We start from the raw sequence: 19307 nt of genomic DNA on the forward strand, positions 1-19307 counted from the left end.
AATATAACAGAAATGACAGTATTCTTTCCAAAAAAAAAAAAAGACAGTAGCAAAAGGAAATGAAGAAGATGAAAGGAAAAAAGACCTTTTTACCCATGATTTATGCATCTTCTTTTGCAACCTTTGAAGTCACTTTTTCTGCAAGCAATCTTCCCCTTAAACAATCAACAATTCTTGCTTCTCCTTCCATCATCTTCTCTCTGAAAGAAAAAAATAGCCTAATATATCATAGTAATCCCACACATCAAAGTTTGCTCTGATTGATAATTGAATTTGAATTTGAATAGTATGTAGAATGATAATTGAATTTGAATCACAGGAATTAAAGCTTAACAGAGAGGAATTGAAAAAACAAAAGGACCGAAACTGCAAATTCAGATGATTTTGAGTTTGAATTAAAATACATGATATGTAATGCCAACCTCATTCAAATTAGAATAATGATACCTTATGCAAGATTGTTTTTTTTTTCTTTTCCATTTTTTTTTTGTTTCATTTAGTTCAATTCAACTAAGCATGCCTTGCATCCAAACACGTCTTACATTTAATATAAAAATGTCTAGAAATATTGACATGGTTTGCAAAGTAGATATGATTTTCAGCTATACCACCTGCAACCAGCAAACCAAGCAAATGTATTTCTTTTTACAATGCAACAAAAGGGAGAGGGAGTTACCATTATTGATCGAACTTCATATAGAACAAACCCACAACCTGCCAAGAAAAAACCACAACCAGTTAAACTAGCAATCAAGTAAGTAACAAAAAGAATTCTTTAATATGAGAAGGGACACTGCATTGCATTTGAGAAGTTTGAAGGCACTTACCATCTCATCAGTTAGCTTGTACACAGCTTGCCATAGAGTTCCAAAGGTACCATCCCTAACTTCCTCAATTACCTTGCACCTGTGACATCCAAATCATCTTAAACTAAATGGATAGGATGGTAACCTACATTACATTGTAAGAAATCTCATCATTACTTCATATTCACAACTTGCACCAACACAAATTCATACCTTTTTGATGAATGGGCTTCAAAGCCTTATTCACTAATGACTCTTGAAACAGAGCTTCAACACTGCTGTGCGGTTGTAAGCCATATGATGAATGTACCATACACCAAACTTCTTGAAAGAAATAGAAATACCAAAAAGTGAAGTTAGCGTAATTTCAAGCATTGATGCTACAATAACAATCAAGATCAGACTCAAAGAAAAAGAAAAAAAGCACATAGAAAATGGAACAAGCTAGTAGTTAATATCATTAAACCCACCAACACATGAAGCACAATACCCAGCACCAGGAGAACCAAGTGGACTGTCAAAATGGCCATTAACTAAAACTGATGGATCAGTATCCTTTGACTCTGTTGATGAGATCCTGTAATTTAACTATAAGTTATTCATAGCATTTTTTAGACAAATCCAACAAGAAAATTTATTAAGTGCTAGATATGGTACGTAATAAAATTGTTACATGGTATAGGTTTTATGAAATTGGAAGGGAAATTTTCTCCAAATGCAGCATATGCAAAAATATGATAGAAAAAACATGTCCACGTAAAGCACAAATTTTTTTTTTTTTTGAATGTTTCAAGTAAAAACTACAAAAATGATTATCAATAACATGTTATTTATGAGACACCTATTTCCGCATACACATCAATATCCATATCTGTGTGGTATCATAATAAAAAAAATATGTTTCTTCGGCTTTTAGAACATGCAATTAAATCATGTGTGAATGAATCTGCAATGGAGAAAATGGAAGATGTTTATATTAGAACTACCCCTCTGAAAGCTCTCGACTCCAATTGCCAGCAAAAATGACTGCATTCATCAAAGTTCCACAAAATCTGCCATTCTCCAACTCACGAACACCAACAATGGTAGTTCCTGCAGGTGATGCAACATCATCTTTGAGTTGTCCTGGGTGCTTTCCTGAATTGATAGCCATAGCAGCTGCTCCTAGAACAATTTGGGAAGCTAGATTCAATGCAAGATCTCGTGGAAGACCAGTAGCAACTCCTCCATCAGGCATAGCCTCTATTGCTAGAAATATGTGCCAATTGCTCCAAAAATACAATCTACAAGTTTTTCATCTTCTTTTGTTGCCATTTCTCCCGAGCTCATAACTGTTGTTGCCTCACCAATAGTTGAAGGAGTATTTGGCATTACTGATTATTTGACCATGGCCAGCCCATTCCTGCAAATCTTTTAATTTTGTTCCTACAGCAATGGATACAAGAAGTTTCTTCCTTGAAAGCAGTGGGTTTAACTCCAAAACCACCTCCTTTACAACTTGAGGTTTTAAAGAGAGAATGATCATTTTTTGTTCTTATTCAGTCCACCTCCATTGATACCACACAATGTCAGGACAGTCTCCTTTACCTCCAACCCAACAAAAACATGCGCAATCCAAAGAACGAGCAAGAAAAGTACGGCCATGGAGGGGCAGTTTCTAGGCAAACAACTATGTACAAAGCACCCACAAACATGAAAGGTAATGCTCAAGTAGTTGGATGCACAAAATAGAAAAGGAACCCACTATACATGATTGCTAACATGACTCACATGCTAACAAGGTCAACACCTTAATACAACTATTACTAAATGTGATATGATAGTTAATGAATGTGGCATGGGCCTAACTTGGACACACTTAGATGGGTTTTTATAGTCTAAAACATAAAGGAGATTTTTTTTTCTTTTGTTATTAAGGGAAAACAATTAATGGAATAGAGGATAACTTCAGTTCTGATGTAAATGCCTAAATCATACACCACAACAGCCATGAGATCATTTGATCAGAAATATAACTGTGGATATCAATATTTATTATATGTTTCCATCGACACAAAAAATGTTTATGTGGATCTGTACATTGTCATAGGAGATCTAATTTCAAGAGACAAGCATAAGCAAATGTGACCACCACTGAGATAGACCAACTGAGACGAAAGTTTTGCATTCATAAAAGGGCAACAAAGAACCTTCAAACACCCAATCAATCTAATCAATACCCCCTCAAACCCCCAATCTAATTCCATAAAAAAAGATAGAAATATGAATATTCAAAAGAGAAAAAAATAAGATAATTGGTCTTGCATACCTAAAATGGACGCGGATTATGACGTAAGAGAGGGGAGTCTTCGTGAGATCGAGAGAGAGGGGATGGTTAGAGAGAGAAAAGGGGTGCAGGAGATCGAGAGAGAGAAAAGGGGCGTGGGAGATCGAAAGAAAGAAAGGGACACAGAATGAGGTTTTTTTCTCAGGAGTATAAGGAGATGAAAAGTTTGTGAGGGGGGAAAAGAAAAAGGGCAGCGGGGATGAGTTTTTGCATTTTTACTTGCAGTGGTCCTGCTACAGTTTTAAACCGTAGCTAAAAGCCCTATGGACTGTAGCCTTTATACCATTCTCCATGGCTCGTCCGCTTTCACACAAATCTAACGGGTTATGGATGAACGGTCCTCTTAAGGGCTTTGTGGGATCCATTGTGATACATTTCATATATCCACTCCGTCCATTAATTTTTTAAATTTTTTTATAGGGAATGGCCCCAAAATCTATGCCAATCGAAGGTCCAATTGAACCACACCATTGATCAATGATAGGTACTTAATCTCCACTGTTTCTTACCGTGTGGTCCACTTGAGCCTTCGATCTACTTTTCTTTTTTGGGCACTTGCCCTAAAATGATCTTTCAAAACGGATAGACGTATTAGATGGAGCTCACACATTTTAATGGGCCTCATAGAGTCCCTTATAGGGCTGTCCCAAGGTGTAGGTTCGTGTGGTGGTGTTAATTTTTAGCTACGGTTTGAGTAACTTTTAGCTACGGTTTTAAGCCGTAGTAATATAGCTACGGTCTATATCTATAGCAAAAACACACATAGTCCGTAGCGTTTGATCATTTTTTTTTGGTAGTGCATCAAGAAATAGTTGGACCAAAAGAAGCCCAAACTAAAGTAGAAGTAGTCCATTGGATTGGAGCCTAGTTCTAGGGCATGATGCAATTGGGGTCTAGGCATGTCCGGTTCAAAAAAATCATTCTGAATAAAGAAAAGTTGTCATTTGATTTGTGGATTGTAAACCAGTCATAACTTTTGATTCAGGCATCTTCAAGAAATGCATGACCTATTGATCTTTATGCAACGGTGGTTCTGGGGTCAACTGGCTTTTATAGTAGGTCATGAATGTATGTTCATTTCACGAGAAATGCTCTTCTTATAGGGTTAAAATGGAGATTTAATAAAAAAGAATATTACTTTTTGATCATTTTCATTTTTGTCATATCTCCCTATTCTTATAGTTAAAATAAAAAATAAAAATTTTGTTTGTTTATGAGTTGCTTGTAATAATGCTAAAAATGTTACGATAAGGTCAATTTGATGTTTTTATTTTTGACAAATTTAGTCTTTTATAAGATTTTTTGCTATTTCGAGTCATTTCATATTAGGGTTTTGGGGCTTCCATATAAGTAATATAATCGAACAATTTTATATCATTATTCAGAAAAATATATTCAAGTTCTCTCTCTCTCTCTCTCTCTCTCTCTATCTCTTCTTGTGGACTTAAGAACCTACCTTGCGGATTCAAGGCTTTGATTACTTGAGGAAGAGTCGTTTCACGCTCTTCCTTTCATCAGTTGGTATGCAAGGCTTTTCCTTCATTTGATGGCATCTAATACTATTTCGAGCAATAACCCCATGGACGATGCTCTGAAGAATAATCCTATGACAATTGAGGCATTTAAAGTTTTCTAGTGGAGGAATATGGGAGCCATGTAAGGACTACAGGCAGCAATCTACTCTTTGACAAAGGCCTTAAGATAGACCCATGTTCATAATAATGAGCAACCTAAGATCGACGAGAGCTCTCAATCATTATGCTTGTGGTACAATACCTGTGATGAATTGCATGCCACCACCCAATAATGGTGAATCACATGCCATCACTCTAATAATAAGGAATCTATTATATACACTAAAGAAAGAAATAGATATGTGGTGACAAAATATGCATCTTTTGAACCAAAAGATCCATAATCTAATCATAGATGGTAAGAGCAGTAAGAATATCTTACCAAAGACAATGATGGAAAAGCTACAATTATAAGTAAAGAAGCACATCTCTCCCTACATGATTGGATGGATAAAAAAAGTTAGTGAAACAAAAAGTGACTAAGCGACGTCGAATAATATCGAACCCAAGGGTTGACAACCCTAAGTGTAGGATTGTGGTGCAATAAAAACTCAGTGAGACCGAGGTCGAACCATAGAGAGTGTGAAAATGCAACTAGAAATAATTTAAAGCTAAATAGTTGGTCTGATTTTTTTACTCCAGCGAGTAGGTTAAGGGTAAAAACAATAAAAATAAAGCATATCCAGGGATTCACTTCTAGCCATCGCAATGCATAGATCATTGATTCATCTTCTATAACTCAACTAGAACCAAATTCCAACTCGTTCTAATCAGAATATCAAATAGTTAAAACAATCACATCACCCGATCAAGTATTATTTCAATTGAATGATTCTCCCATGAAGCACTCGAGCATCAATCACAGGGAATTCTAAGCATCTATTGTTCCTAGGGTCTACAATAGATCTAGGAATTTTATAAATTTATTCATTCTCTAATCAAGCTTGTAATTGCACTTCCAAGTATCCAAAGTAACTTGAGTCGAAAATTAATCAAAGTTGAAACAACACAAAAGCTTTAAAATAAATTCAAATATATTTCAATTAACTATCATCATTCAATCGAAAAGTATGAATCCATAAACTAGAATATTAAAATAAACTAGAAGCTTCACCCCTTATCATTAGCTAAGAGATTAACTAGACATAGCTAACTAAAAAATAAAAGAAAAACAAATTATCTACTAGAACCTATGAAGAAATCAAAGTTAAGGGACATTGTTGTCGCTCCACTCGAGCTTTCTCTATTCCCAAACCCTATAATATGATTTGAGACATCTAAAACAACCTAATTTATAGTTTTCGATAGCCAAGTTTCACACTGCCTAAGAAAAATTGCAAACCGACTTCAAATTTATGTAACCACACACACTGTCAATGGGTCTTCGATGGCATCGAGTTTCCATCAAATATATTTCAATGGCATCAAAGATATCCTCGAGGGATCGAATAGAAACACAGATTTCATCTAGCAACGATTTTTCAAATTTTCAGAAGTTGTCAATGGGATCGAATCTCCTTCGATGGCATTGAGTAATGAGTCTCACAAAGTTTCTCGATTTATGTACGTTGACATTGACTTCCCAACAAAGTCCACTCGATGGCACTGAGCTCCACTCGATGCAATCGACGGATTCTGTATTTCTTCTTTAATTTGCAACTCCACTTTGAATTTTTGATTTTCTTCCTTTAACACTTGGTTTATTCAATCCTTTGACACTTTAAATCCTCCATGACTTGGAATCTTCAATTCTTCATTGTGTCTTATTTTGAGCTATAATTTCATCCTTAGTTCCTGAATCACATTGCATGCATAAAACATATCTAATTATATAAATTAAGCACTTGAATGAAGGAGAAATTAATGCAATTAAGAGAATACATATGTAATATTTGACTCTCAACACACACCCCAATAAGCATTTTGCTAGTCCCGAGCAAAACATGTGAAATGTTTTCTAAAATCTAAGTAGAAATTCTCTGAAGAGATGTTTTTTATAAATCCAATTAATCCTTAAAAACAATCTGAAATATAGAAATCTAAGGTACACTAATGTGAAGCATGGAAAACTTTGGCATACACTTTAAAATGATCTTTCCATCTAACTAGGACCAAAATAAATAGGTTTCCAACAAAAAATTTCAAGGCCACCCATAGAAAGCAAAGTCCAAACTAGTTGGAGGATATCATATTCTCATCGAAATGGCCGAAACATTATTCTACTCATATAAATGAAATGGGTGGTAAACTATCAATTTTAGGTAGAATCAATTCCATCTAGTTCATACTTCAATGATAACAATGTTCTTTTTTCCACTATGCACTCATATAACCCATAAATTAAGATGAACCAAGTCCCTGTGCTCGATCAAATTTAGTTCAAAGTCAACAAAAGAATCCTCATCTCATAAATCAGACAGATATAAAAGAAACTCCATACTATTTTACCATCACACATTCAAATTTTTTTTTTTTTTTAAATTGATCCAAATATAGCTCAACACATAAGATTGTACAACTTCATTCAAGTTTTAAGTTTTAACAAGTGGAGTTGTGGTTCACCAAATCCAAATAGGTGGATGTCCTCATTCTTTCATGGGGCCTCCAAATAAATATCTAAGAAAGAAAAACAGCAAGATCTCATACCATGATATCAGTAACATATCTTAGTCAAGGAAGTAACTTATCATTCCTCGAGAAGAAATGGGGACAATTCCTTATTCAAGAAACTGTTTCAACTGCAATACCCAATAACTAACAAGGTTTGCAAATATATATATGTTTATGTGCACTATACCATTAACAAATTACTGGGTCATATCCAGTGTTCGAAGTGTGGGTATCGCTACAAGTTTCGCTAGCCAGGGATACGGAAACAATATTGATATCACCGATAATATCGTTGATAATCGGAAAGGCATAAAAAATGGGAAAATAGTGGAATTTTTAGCGAAACTTTAAGACATGTTAAAATGTACATATTTGCATATTTAGAAATATAAAAAAATTTGTTAAAAGAATGCATACATAATAATTTTCTATTTAATGGGGTCTTAAAAGCATATGTTGTTGTAAGAAATCAGTTGAACCATCCCTTCTGGCCTATTTAACTGTCCAAGATTCCATCCAAACATCCATCGATATTGCAAAATATCAACAACACATGATATTTCACCAACAAATCATCAATAATTAGAAAGGAAATGAAAGATTGTGGTCCCAATATCGCGCATGTTGCGATATTAATAATATCGAGATATTATCAATGACGAATTGAACATTACATACCACCATATGCCCATGAAAAAAATTTGAAATAAAAATTTACTATTGAAATATCATCGATACACTTATGATACAAGCATTACCTAGAATTTACTAGTCGAAAATATTGGTGATACATTAGCGATATTAATGCATTGGCAATACAAGCGACACCTAGAATTTACATAGTTGAAAATATTGGCGATTACAGTAGTGATATTAATACGTTGGTGATACTTAGCAATAGATTGCTAATACCTAGAGTTTCTAATACTGCCAACATTATCGGTATCGCTACCAGTGTTATCCGTATCATTAAGATGGAGATAAAGATAATATCAGAGATGATTCGAACACTGGTCATATCACTGTCGTATTGGGTTGTTTTAGGCTGATTTAATACTCCAAACCATGATAGCTAATCCCAAGAGGGGGGAAAACCAAAGCAAAAGCAAAACAAAGGAAAATTTTATAAACAACATAAGACTCCCATTCATTCATATGGAAAATAAAAGTCTCAGCCCCTAGGATAATTAAAGATTTGGGGAAGAAAAGTAAAGAGTTAAAAGTAAAAACACAAATACAGTTCAGAGAAAGGCTAAAGATTGGATGTCAGGATCTTCCTATCTGGAATATTTCAAGGGATCCACAATACCATGAGGCTATAACACTCGAAACTTTTCAACACTCAAGTATTGAAAGTTCTCGAGTATTACTATGAAGTTAACTTAGCATGTGCATGTGTACAATACCAATTTAGCTATCTTAACCTTACATCTATTCTCCAACATGAATCTAACTGTTAAGAATAATCTTCATCCCTAGATCAGGCCATTCGACCATTGATCTTAAGACAAGACCATCACATATCTAAGTATCCTCACCTGTCCATCATAACCAACCACTCAATCAAATATTCATTGATAGATAGAGACATCTGGCCGTCCACTTTGATTTTGGACCACCCGATCATAGTAAACTAGCTACTTGACCTCTACATCTGTCCATACACTTATCAGATTGAGATTCTGATTCATTCATCTTGTTTACCCCATATGAATATACTTAACTTACCATTAGAATTAGAATATGAGAAACTTACACATGTAAACAAGTCACTCGAATTTAACGGTATACATACTCTACCCTTGATCACTCTAAAAACTCATGTTCATCCGTTTATAAAACCAACCGTACTACCACCTATATACATTATCAGATTACTAACCATCAAGTTTTTCTAATTTAATCGAATCATTTGACCATCCATTGTGTGGTTTGATATATGTACATTTCTTAATTAATTTGGTGAATAACTCTTTATTTATAATGATTTAGATATAAGTCATTTTGTAAGAATTATTTAAAAATTTGCCTATAACCATGCAGAACCATTATATTTTTCAAAACTCTCATATCAGCAATAATTATGAAAATGCCATTAACCTAGACCCCTAAATTCTAGATCACATGGTTCCCACGAACTGTTTAATGTGAAAATTTATACCAAGCCTATGTATCATAAATTAATCATACATGTCAAATTTTAGCCCTTAAATCATTGTAAAAGTGACTCAATTGACAAATCAGCCCCTTTACCATTGATTTTGGTGTCCATCGAGTGAAGAAACCCCGTCCATAGTAGGATATTTCTCTTCATATGAATAACTTGGATTACCCATAATATGGACCAAGTCTGTATGAAGAACCCATTTTGGTAAGCTTTTTCTTAGGCGTGAAGTTATCCTGTCAAGGCTTGCTAACTCCTTATAAATCTGGATCTTCCGATTTAACCACTTCTTTTCATCCATCACAACTCAAATTTGGACTACACTTTGGTCTCATACGACTATAAGGTTATATAAAATTTAGGCCCCAATCTATAATCCTACACCATTGAAGGTTAAAGCCAGCTCATTTATTTTGGTACAAAATGTGAAATTTTATATTTAGGCTTTTTCCACTATCAATCAACCACAAAATTTTATCCAACCGTTTGTCTATCTTGACTACATATTTTTCTCAAAATTGAGCCATGATCATTAAATGTGGATTGTTAATTGAGATCAAATTCGTTTTGACACCCATTGGGAGAATTTTCAAGATAGGTCAATTTAAATTTCGGATCTCTTAGAAAATCATATACCCCATCTCTATTTGATGACCCTGACACAATGGATGAATTAAATTTAAAGAAAGATCGTCAGGAAAGGAAACATTGGAGAAACCCAATCTAAGTAGGATGTGAAACACACCCCTCTCACACACCTAATCTCCCAACGCCTAAGGGGGGGAGAGAGAGAGAGAAGAAAAAGAAAAAGAAAAAGAAAGAAAGAGAAAGACAGAGAAGGAGAAGCATAGACGCCCTCTTTATTCTCCATATATATGGTGCCTCCTTGCTCAGGCGATGTCATGATAAATGTTAAAGCTTTTCATGTAAAAGCTTTCCTACATGAATATTTACGTAGGGTTTAGATCCAAGGCTAAGGTGAGGGATTCCTTTAAGCTTATATTAACTTAGAGTTGATTGATTTATTTTGTTCCCTCACATGCTTTGAATTCTCCCTACAAATATTTAATTTACCACCATCAATTATTTATCCTTTGAGAATAATGGTTAAGGTGTGATGTCAATTATACATGATCTTTTTGAATTTATGTGAGTGATTCCTTTAAGCTTATATAAACTTGAATTGGTTTGATTTATTCTGTTCTCTTATATGCTTTGAATCATCCTTGTAAATATTTAATTTACCACCATCAATTATTTATCCATTAAGAATAATGGTTAAGGTGTGATGTTAATTATGCATGATCTTTCTGAATTTATGTGAGAGATTCTTTTAAACTTACATTTACTACCAAAAAAATGACCAACGCCGACGGCCATATAGTGGTTTCCCCAACGGCGTTTAGCCATCGACATCACCGACGGCTAAAAACTGTCAGCGATTCACAAAAATCCATCGATAAAAACAAAGTGATTTTTAATGGCGAACATTTAATCACTACTATTTTCCTTTGGTGTGCTCCAGCTGAGAATTAGATCTTGCTCATTTTTTAGATCAAGCCCTAAAAGGATCGTGATAAATGGATAAATGGCATGGATGAAGCACATACATCATAGTAGGGTTCACATAGCACTTACCACTACCCACCTAACTGGTGGCAGCGTCACAAGCTATGTACGGAAGTGGATTGCGTCCTACCCCGCCCAAACCATGATTCGTCTGGGTAGGGCTCTGTGGGGCCCACCTTGATGTAAGAGCTGGATCCACGCCTTCCATCCATATTTAGAGATCATTTTAAGGTCTGAAGCAAAAAATTAGGCGGAACTCGTGTTTAAGTGGACCACAAAGTGGGGATTGAATGCCCATCATTGAAAACTTCTTGGTAGCTACAAAAGTTTTAGATCAAGTTGATATTTGTGTTTTCACTTGATCCTGGTCTACATGACCTCATGAATAGGTTGGATCATAAAAACTCATCATGGTGGCCCTTCAAAAAAGGTTTCGTGTGTGTGTGTGTGTGTGTGTATATATATATATATATATATATATATATATATTTGTTACATATAATTTATTTTGTTCTTTTACATGCTTTCATATTACTGTGAATCCTTCATGCAATTATTTGATTTACCAACATCAATTATTTATCATTTGGGAATTATGGTCAAGGTATGATTTTAATTATGCGTGATCTTTATGAATTTATGTAAGGCCATGAATACAAGCCTTGCCCTTGCTCTTTACCAATTTTGTTGAGTTAGCCATTGCTACTCTTTTCTTTTGTTGAGTTAGTCATTGCTACTCTTATCTTTTGTTAAGTTAGCCATTACCACTTTTTCTTTTGTTTTGTTAGCCATTGCTACTCTCCTCTTTTGTTGAGTTAGCTATTGCTATTCTTCTCTTTTGTTAAGTTAGCTTATTGCTACTCTTCTCATTTATTATGTTAGCCTTGTGCTAGTTCCCTTTATGGCTTGGGCATGTGTCTTTTAAAACTTTCATGATTTAATTTACTTCCTCTTTGGTGCAAGTGATGTATTAGAGGTATCACAACTAGTTATTTAAATATTTATCATGAACATAATGCGCTCTGGGTAGTAACCCTCTTGGTTGACGCATAATTCCATGAGTTTGGGTAGTGGTGTACAAATCGAGGTAAGTAATTCGTAATACGTGTTACATCACTTACGTTATTAGATGTAGCAAATAGTCGCTCCATGAACAAATTGTGTCACGTAATTCATCTGACTCATGTGTTGTGTCACCTCAAGGTGTTCACGTAAATCCACGGTAACATCGGACACGTCGGCAAATCTCCGTAGTTATGGGATGCGGGGCGAGTCGGATTTTCTATGAATTATATTCTACATTGTGATGATCATTATGTATAATAGACCACACACACTTTGCTAGGCATGCATTCATATATATATATATATATATATATATATATATATTTGTTACGCATACTAATACCACTCGTAGTGGTGGAGTACGAGATGTATTAGAACCCTCACATTATTTTTATGAATCTCTTAAATTATTGTTAATTTTAAAGGATAATCATCATTATGAGTAGGGCATTGACCCTCTCCAATCGTACAGATGATGTAGGTGATGTACAGATTGAAGACCTACAGGACCATCTCCCTATGGAAGATTATATTGAATGAATAAGAAGATAGTTTTATGATCTAGTTTTATATTTCCACTGCAAACTCGATAATGTAATAAGTTCTCATTTAGAGGGTATTTAATAAATTGATGAATTCTTTTACTCTAATGAAATAATAAATACAGTAGATTTTATTTTCATGAATGGTTATATCCATGAATGTAACTGAATGTGATCTAAATGAAAAAAATAAAAAAATAATAAAGTGTAATTTTTAAAGCATCTAATTTATACATTATTAATACCTGAAATTCTCGAGCATGAGTATGTACTCGGGCCGTGAAAATTCAGGATGTTACAGAGACCTATTAGATCAACAGTCCAGCATCATGGTCCCACTTGTATAGAGGTCAGGCATCACAACAACTACCCCCTAATGCATCAGAACCTGACAATGCCTCATAAAATACATGCAAAAGCCCAATTCATAATAAATAACCAAACAGGAACATATTCTAGAAAGCAGTGATACAATAACTACAAATTATTCCACCAAATCGGAACAAGTACTACTTTAAGGTCTACGGATTGATTCTAAAACCAGTCTTTGCATTAGAAAGTAAATTTGATCGAAATTTTTTTTCTTTAAAGTAACCTATTTGTAAAGAAGCAAATCTCGAGAAGAAATTGATTATCTGAAAAGTGAAAAGTGCCCAAGAAATCAGAACTTGCTTTGATGAGAAATTGATGTAGAAAGATCAAAACAACAAAATACTTCATATATTGTTTGAAAGCTAAAATCACCTCACATCAAATCATATGTTAAAAAAAAGTAAGGGATTATTTGAATTCTCCAATTAGTCTAGTAACTAGGGGTAGATGAGAACAAAGCAACACATGATAGAGTCAATTTCTACTCGAAAAATGATGTAGAGCGGATCGCGGAAACTTTCATGGCTAAGATGGACCAAAAAAGGTCCAATCGCAGGCGAAAGTGATCCGGACCATCAGAACCCTAAAATAGGCATATCTCACAAACCAGAATAAGTTATTCGATGTATCATATATAGTTTTGGGGTAGGAGAAGCTACTTTAGCCAACCAACCTAGCAATGCCAGGTTGCCCACGCAGTATTTGTGAGATTTCATTATATCGATGGTCGAAAATCCATTTTATTTCCATTTTTATTATTTATAGTAAGTTTTAGTTCGATCATGACTTTTGATCCATTGAGTTTTAGGAGTCATGCCCAACATGGAAAGGGCTTAGAAAAATCAGGATAATAACGTGGTTAGGCCAAATTGGACACTTAATATTTTTGGCCAAATACCATGAAGTCTAGTAGAAATCATGACCGATTATAAATAATAAGTTTACTATTTATAGTAAGTCACTATTTTAGACAGTTTGAGTTGGAGTTTTATTCTGAAACTTCTTCTTAGGTTTGGTATCACTATTTAAAGGGCTGTAAATTCATTTTCATCATCAATCAAGCTATTTTAGAATTTATTAGAATTATTTCTATTTTCTTATTCCCCTCATGGATTTATGGAATCTCTATGAGGAGTCCAGAGAAGCTCTATGGATTCAGAGTAGTTATCCCTAAGGAAGATGGTGATCGACCTCATCACGTTCATCCCTGCGTCAGAAATTAACATTCTATTGTAACTTGAAGGTTTGGAAACCTTTATATAGGATCTACTATGTTTTAGAGAGTAAGAGAGAAGTCTCTTTCTATCATTGCCCCCTACTGTCCTACAGTAGGAAAGTAATAAAAACAAAGAAAAAGCCAATAAAATTATAATGAAACTTATTATCATGACATAAAATCTATATAATATCATATATAAGCATGTATGCTTTTATATAAGAATCCACTATCCTAAATCTATATGGATTTGTACAAAAACAATAGCCTAAAATTATAATGAAATACATTATCATGACATAAAATCAATATAATACCATATATAAGCATGCATGCTTCCATATTAGAATCCACTATCCTAAATCCATAAGGATTTGTACAAAAACATAGCCTACAATTATTCAACCCCAAGAACCAAAACTAAATACATTTAATTGCTTCTCTGCTTTAGAATCCAAACAAACCCAAACCTTAAATGGTGCCTTTCATCAAATATTCACCACCATTTCCCGATATATATATATATATATATATATATTTTAAAAGATACATAAAGTAATCTGTAGAAGGGAAAAAAATAAAGAAAAAAAAATCTATATATCCATAGTGGTCTATCCAATCCCCAAGTGATCCCAACTGCGTAAAACAAAGAAAATGAGATAGAAACTCAATACGTTCCCTTCTCGTCATGTATAAAACTAAATAGCGATTTGTGAATCTCCTCCTGTAAAACCCCAAATCTAGTCAAGTAAACAAACAAACCATTAAAGATTCAAAGAGAGGGAAAAAAAACACCATGGAGACCTTATTCTCTCGCTGCTCTCTCAAAACCTGGAGCTCAGGAAGCTTTAGGTAGAGAAGATTTCAAACAGAGAGATTGCTAGGGTTTTGGGAGATTCATGAGAGGAATGACGACAAGGATTGATGTATGCATCAAGGATCTAGAGAAATCGACTGAAATTGAGAGGTCGCTAGGGTTTTGGGAGATTCGTGAGAAGAATGAAGACGAGGATTGATGTGTTTGCATCAAGGATCCAGAGAAATTGACTAAAATCGAGAGGTCGCTAGGGTTTTGTGAGATTCATGAGAAGAAAAAAATGCAGAGAGGGAAGGGATTCAGGGGTGTAGGGGAGAGAGAGAGAGAGAGAGAGAGAGAGAGAGAGAGAGAGAGAGAGAGAGAGAGAGAGAGAGAGAGAGAGTAGGGGGTTATAGGGTGGGAAGAGGGAGAGAGTGGGGGCGGGGAGAGTGGTCGAAAGTAGGGTAGGGTTTCTTTCTATTTATAGGGATCATTTACTAGTGCCCAGCTTTTAGTTAGCATCGGCAAAGGATCCCCAGTGTCGACTATACTGTGTTTTCTTATAGTGAACGCTCCCATAACAGGTTTTCAAAAAAATGAACCGTAACGGCCGATACGAGGGCCGTAATGGCCGTTATGGCAGCATAAAAGCCGTTACGGCCCATATCATAATAATAACAGTGGTAGCCGTTACGGCCACCGTTACCATTATGGGACACCTTACACACAATATTAGAATTCAACAACCTATGGTGTAGCACCAATATCACACTTCCAACCTAGATAGCTAGTCCTAATATGCCATGATTTATCCTAACCAAGTAGTTCATAATCCACACAACTTCACATGGTTGGCAGGGTCCAAAAATACTCCATTTTCACATAGTCAAGGAGTTGTTTTATTACTACAATTTCCACATCAGGTGGGCCATGCTAGTTAACCCCAAATGTGAGCAATCCATCGCTTATGTTTACAATCCATCACAAAGTTTCGGGCAGCACACATAGCACAAATTGCAAGGTGTAAGGGCTGACTGTACGTCACACAATCATAAGGTCGCGGTACGCACATACCACACATTAAATAGAGATTTAGTGAGCCCCCAGCTGAACAAAACACATACAATCATGCACATGCAGTGGGTCCACTGTCTAAATGGATAACGTGGATTACATCACAAAAGGTTTTGGATCAAACTGATATCCGTGTACTTCCTCAATCTACGTTTGTATGACCTTATGAACAGGTTTAATGCCAAATAAACATCACTGTGGGTTCCACAACGAGGCCCACACGATGGACGGTGGAGGGGAGTACACATCACAGCGTGTCTTGGGAAGTTTTAATGTGGACGTTCGATCACTACTGTTTCCTGTAATGCGCTTCATCTGAGATTTTAAGCTTCTTCATTTTTGGGGTCATACCAGAGGGTGGGTCCCACTGATGTGGTGGGGCCTACACTATAATCAACTAGCAAAACAGATGGACGGTCTGGGTGAAACCCGTACACCACAGACCTTACGAAGGTTTCAACAATGGAAATCATTGTCACCACTGTTTCCTTAGAGTAAGGTCCACTAGTTGGACCCTTCAGAAGCAACAAGGGTGGATCCCACTGCTCCCAGCGGTGGGCCCACCCGGGATTTGGATCTGCCCCGTTTTGGGCAACAACAGATGGATGGTTTGGGTATAACCCATACATTACAGTGGATCCCACCCAATAACAGATGGCATAGATATAAAACACATACATCATTGTGGGGCCTACCCCCTCCCCCCAAGGGACAAAACATATACATCAAGGTGGCCCCTCAGTGGGCCCCACCTGACTGTTGGACGCTGTCCTACAGGGCGTGATCTAGTGAGCTTTGGATCTGTTGCCAGATGTGTTAAATTTGGGGTTTTTTTTTTTCCGTGCACCACCGGTCGAGGGTCTGGCTCGACCTGTCGTGGGAGCGGTTCGACTATTCGAGCGCTGCTTGACTCAAAGTCCAGCGAGCCCAATTCTTTAGTGTCTGGGCCGCTCGACCGGTCGTAGGGCTTGCTCGACCGGTCGTAGGGGTCCTCAACCGGTCATGCAATCGGCATGACTAGTCGTGGTTACGCAGATTCATTCCGCGATTTTGTGCAGATTGCGGATTTGAGTCCTTTCGCAACAAGGATGCGGAAGAGAGTTTCCTAAAACTATAAATAAGGGTCTCTAGGGCTATTCTAAATAATTCAAAAGCTTTCTAAAGGGTTCTAGGGTTATCAAAGGGTGTAGCAAGGGTGAGATTCAAGGTTGTTCGAATCGGGTAAGTCCTTTCTCTTGTAATTTCTATTTCATAGTGAATTTCTATTGCTTTGTGCCGTGGTTTTTTCCCACAAGGGTTTTTCATGTTAAAAACATTATGTTCTTCTATGATTGCTTGTTACTATTGAATTGCTATCCTAGATCTAGATCTGTGTGATTCCGCAGACTAAATCCCCAAGAAGTGGTATCAGAGAAATCGTTGGGGCACAGATCTGAATCTCCAGGATTAGTAATAATGGGAAACGACAAGTTTGATATTGAAAAGTACTCGGGCAAAAATAATTTTGAGTTATAGAAGATTAAGATGATTAGTCTGTTAACCAAGCAAGGCGAGATTAAGGCTCTTCAGGAGCGAAAATCTACCTTGAAAGATGATGAATGAGAAAACCTTGATAGTAATGCTTTAACCTCTATCCGTTTGTCTCATGAATGAGGTTCTCTACAACGTCATGAGGAAAAAAACTGCGGCTAAGTTATGAGCGAAGTTAGAGGATGTCTATGTGAAAAAATCCTCTGAAAATCGCCTGCACTTGAAGTGGCAGTGGTATAACTTCAAGATGGCAGATGGTGGAGATCTGGAGGCTCACATCAGCAACTTTAATAAATTGGTTTGCAAATTACTGGATATGGAGGAAGTGATGAAAGATGAAGAACAATCATGTATGTTGCTGAATTCTCTTCTGGCGTCTTATGAGTCATTCAAGGACATAATGTACTCAGCGAGTAAAACCCAGAGTGTCGACACCGTTATCTCGGTCCTTCAAGGGAAGGCCATGAGAAAGCTCAACGTCGACATGGGGATATCTTCTGATGTACTGTTTACAGGGGCTAGGAATTCTAAACAAGGTATAGGTTCTTCAGGTTCTAGATGCAAATCCAAGGGCAAGAGCAAAGAAAATGTAAAGTGTTGGAATTATGGGAAGGAATGACATATGAAGAAGGATTGTGAAAATCCTAAATCAAAGAGAGAAGATTTTGAAGCTTCATACAGGGAGGCTAATACTGCCACATCAGATGGATCTAGTGGATGTGATGGTAATGTTTTGTCTGTGTCTACTATTAGGTGGTCATACGATGATTGTAAGGATGAGTGGATGCTAGACACAGGGGCATCTTTTCACATCATTCCTCATCGGAGTTGGTTCATCAACTACAGGGAGTGCGATGGTGGATAGGTATTTATGGGTAATGATATTGCCTGTAACGTTGTGGTTGTTGATACGGTCCGTATCAAGATGTTTGATGGAGTGTAGCATACCTTGATTGATGTCAGGCACGTTCTTGATTTGACGAAGAATCTGATTTCTCTTGGTGTGCTTGAGGCAAAAGGATACAAGTACACATGTATTGATGATGCTTTTAAGATATCTAAGGGGGCACGGGTAATCATGAAAGCGCAACGACTCGGTAACATGTACAGGTTGATCGGGAGCACTTTAAAAGGTGGAGCTGTAGTGGATGTAGCGGATTTCACTTTTGCACGTGTGTGGCATGCTGGGCATGACCACATAAGAGGGTAAGGCAGGAAGGTTGAGACACGCGGACAGGGATATAGAGCAGGTGAAGCAGCCACCTGTGAGAAGAATCACACGGCATGATCGTAGGATATCGGCGAGGTACATAGACGACTCTAATATCGCAGGGGATTCATCTTCTATTTAGATGACTCTAAGTGAGCTTGATGCTGAGAAGTGAAAGGTGACTATGGGCGATGTGATGGATTCGTTGTACCAGACCGACATATGGGAGCGGGTGGAGCTTCTAGTGGACCAGAGAGCGGTTGGATGCAGGTGGATCTTCAGTAGGATACAACATAGATACATGGCGAGGTTGGTAGGGAAGGGTTATACTCAGAGAGAAGGGATCGGCTTCTCAGAGATATTCGCGCCGACGGGATAGTAGGTGTCTATTAGATCCGTGATTGGCGCTAGTTGGCTAATGTAATCTTGAGCTGAAAGGATGGATGTGGAGTC

The 19307-nt window shown here is 36.5% G+C and overlaps 1 pseudogene; it reads right to left on the reverse strand.

Moving 5' to 3' along the window:
* Positions 1-1465: 1465 nt before the first annotated feature.
* Positions 1466-2257, reverse strand: LOC131231348 (pyrroline-5-carboxylate reductase-like; annotated as a pseudogene).
* Between the last annotated feature and the right edge of the window lie 17050 nt (positions 2258-19307).

Source organism: Magnolia sinica, chromosome 17 (genome assembly GCF_029962835.1).
Source record: "Magnolia sinica isolate HGM2019 chromosome 17, MsV1, whole genome shotgun sequence".
Taxonomy (NCBI): Eukaryota; Viridiplantae; Streptophyta; class Magnoliopsida; order Magnoliales; family Magnoliaceae; genus Magnolia; species Magnolia sinica.